This window comes from Fukomys damarensis, unplaced genomic scaffold, assembly GCF_012274545.1.
Source record: "Fukomys damarensis isolate Sample0158 unplaced genomic scaffold, DMR_v1.0_HiC HiC_scaffold_19, whole genome shotgun sequence".
Taxonomy (NCBI): domain Eukaryota; kingdom Metazoa; phylum Chordata; class Mammalia; order Rodentia; family Bathyergidae; genus Fukomys; species Fukomys damarensis.
Window position 1 is genome coordinate 58969400 of NW_022900931.1, and position 3140 is coordinate 58972539.

General features: G+C 53.7%; 1 non-coding gene across 1 annotated transcript; it reads right to left on the reverse strand.

Annotated features, from left to right (window-relative positions):
• Window positions 1-1934: 1934 nt before the first annotated feature.
• Window positions 1935-2027, reverse strand: Trnai-uau. The gene is given in 2 exon segments: window positions 1935-1970; window positions 1990-2027. It is a non-coding gene; the product is annotated as a tRNA-Ile (tRNA).
• Between the last annotated feature and the right edge of the window lie 1113 nt (window positions 2028-3140).

Sequence of the window (3140 nt, forward strand, 5' to 3'; positions counted from 1 at the left end):
TCTCCTTCCCCATTGCTCCTCTCCCAGTGCCCCGTCGGCCTCCCGCCCTCCTGTCCCTTATCCCCATTCCTCCCAGTTCCTCTTCTTTCCACTGTTCTTCCTGCCCTGCCGACCCATCCCCCTCCTATCCTGTCCTCTTGCGCCGCAGCCTCCTTTAACCCTCCTGCCCCTTCTTTCCCCTCCCGCTCCCCGCCGCAGTCCTTCCTGGTCCCTTTCCCCATCTCTCTGGCCCTTGGTTTTCCCTTCCAGGAAACGGCTAACCTTTGGGAAAAGGCACAGGCTGTGGTGTGTAGAAGAGGGCTACGAGAAAAAGAGGGAAACAGAGACCTGAAGGCAGAGAGCAAGCAGTGCCTAGCCATCTACAGAAACAGATTTGGACTCTGAAAGAACCAGAAGCAGCCATTGCCGGTCATTTCTTTAGCCAGAACAGATTCTCTTGCCCCTCCCAAAACTAAAATAACAAAAACACTGGGCCAAAGGTGTAGGTCAGTGGTAGAGTACTGAATTATGTGTTAAGTGCTGAGCTCCATCCACAGCACTGAAACAAAACCATACCCAGGGCTGGACATTTAGCTCAGTGGTTCCTCCACCTGCCTTGAAAGCACAAGGTCCCGAGTTTGATCCCAGGTACAAAACAAAAAACTATCATCTAAGGAAACTACACCTGCCACCAGCTACCAGGGTTCAGCTACCTGGAAGGCCTCTGCTTCCTCCTTCAAACCCACAGCCCAGTCCAAGAGCTATCCTGTGTGATCACCTTCCAGACAGATCTACACACAGTGATCCACAACCCACCCTCCAGCATCACCATGACCCTCCACGTGGTCCTACCTGTCCTCTCCCAACTGACCCTTTAAGGAAGCCTCTCCCTAAATTCTACAAGGGCCTCTGCCCTCAGTCTCTTTCCCCACACCCGCAAGAGGCTTCCAAGGGAAGCCTGTTAGGACATCTGAGTCAGATCTCAAATTAAAGTCTACCTTGAGGTCCTCTCAGCCCACACAGCCTGGCTCCCATGTCGTCCCCTTCCCCGGCTCTGCCTGCTCTCACACTGGCTTCCCAGGTGCAGCCCTGGCTGTTTTGCCTGCCTGGAACACCTCTGCTGTCCCCCTGGCCCACTCCCTCCTTCAGGTCTCTGATGAGACTGTCCCTGAGTACTATAATGAGACCACACCACCTGCCTTCACTTCTTCAGTTTCTTTACTTTGCTCTGCTTTCTCCATGACGTTTGTTGCCACCTACCATACAAATGTACTTATTTTTTTTTCTTTTTTGTTTTTAAGACAGGGTCTCACTAAGCAGGTCAGACTGGCCTTGAACTACATACATATCCCAACCAGGCTGGCCTCAAACTCACAGCAATCCTCCTGCCTCAGCCTCTCAAGTGCTGGGATTACAGGTGTGTGCCACCACCATGCCTGGCCATACTTAATTCTTTTAAAAGTTATTTTAGGATTTAGCTCAGTGGTGATGCCGCCTGCCTTGCAAGCACAAAGTCCCGAGTTCAATCCCTAGTACAAAAAAATTAATGAAAATTATTTTAATTTTTTTAGTACAAGTTTGCAATGCATGGTTACATTGTGGGGAGATGGTACATATACATAACATATCTTAATTATTTTTACTTCCCCTTCCCTCTAATTCTTCAGGCGGATGACCCACAGCTTGTCAAACATCACTACAGAAGTCTTAGCTGAGATTTGCAAACTCAATTCTAGACTCAACTATCTACTGAGGGGTAATACTGCCCCCTGGTGTCCAGAACTGGAACGACACAATTCCACAATACAGAACACTCGTGTTCACCAAAGATGTCTGAGCCCGAAAATGTTAATTCTTCTAAGTGACGCAGGTAATCTGACTTACTTGTAAACTGCTTATATAAGATTATATAGATTTGAAAATAAAAAAGTGCCAAATTAAACACAGAAAAGCAGTGCTCCAGGTGAGGATCGAACTCACAACCTCGGCATCGCTCCGCCTGCACTGTTATATAAGTACCGCGCGCTAACCGATTGCGCCACTGGAGCCCTGGCCGCACTTTCTAGCAGTTAGGTCCTTCACTTACTTATGACCACGTGACCGCTGGACAGCCCCACCCCAGATTGGATATGCAAATAGGATCCTTTGGTTGACCAATAAGAGGAAGAGAATGACTAGTTCCGGATTCTCACGCCTCACAGGCCCTTGCTGTAAAAGGGAAAAGTCTCGAGCCGCTTGGAATGTGGGGCAGTGGCCTGCCGGAGGACTCGCCTCCTCATGAATATTCAGAAGCCAAGGAGGCGGGGCCTTAACTCTGCTGGCGGGCCGGCCGGAAGGCGGCCCCTCCCCCCCGTGGGCGGGAACAGGATATGAGCCCCGGCGGCGGGGGAAGGGGGATGGGAAACCTCGGGCGACCGCCCCCCGCCCCAAAGCTGGGACCGACTGTCCCGCCCCAGATGTGGCACTGCCACCACCAGATCCGGGTGCCGTCGGCCCCGGAGGCTGAGGGCTCACTTACACCCAGACGTCCGGGACTTCTGTACCACGTCTTGAGAGACCTGGAAGTCCAGACCCCCGCGTCCGGGCTGAAGGACCTCAGGTGCCCAGCGCCCCCTCCTGGAGTAGGCAGGAGTCCAGGACATCTGCCCCGCGGGACCCGGGAGGCCGAGCGTCTCGAACCCCGGTCTGAAGAACTCAGGATCCAGAACCGTAATTCCCTCAAGCAGTTCCCAGAAATCCGAGTCAAAGACCGTCGGGGTGGAGGAACTTAGGGTCCTGGACTTTTAGCGCCTTAACTAGACTGGGGCTGCGTCCCCCACTTCAAGGGGACCCAGGAGTTTGGGACCCCGTGCGCACCCGCCTCGAGGTGATTTGATCCCTGCCTCTAGAGGTAGGGGAACTCCGGAGCCCGTACCCCTACAGTTCTGCCTAGAACACTAGGAAATTTGAGTTCCCAGCGCCCGAGTCTGAGTCTGGAGTCGAAACTCCCAGCATCCCCCACTTAGAACACCAAGAAATTCGGACTGCTGGACCCCACTCCCAGAGACCCGGGATTCTGGCTCTTGGAGCTTGAGAGCCCGAAGTTCACGCCCCGGGGTCCCGGCTCCGCGCCTCCCTCCCTGGGGACCGCGATCGTGCAGACCGGGAACCCGGCTCGGCGC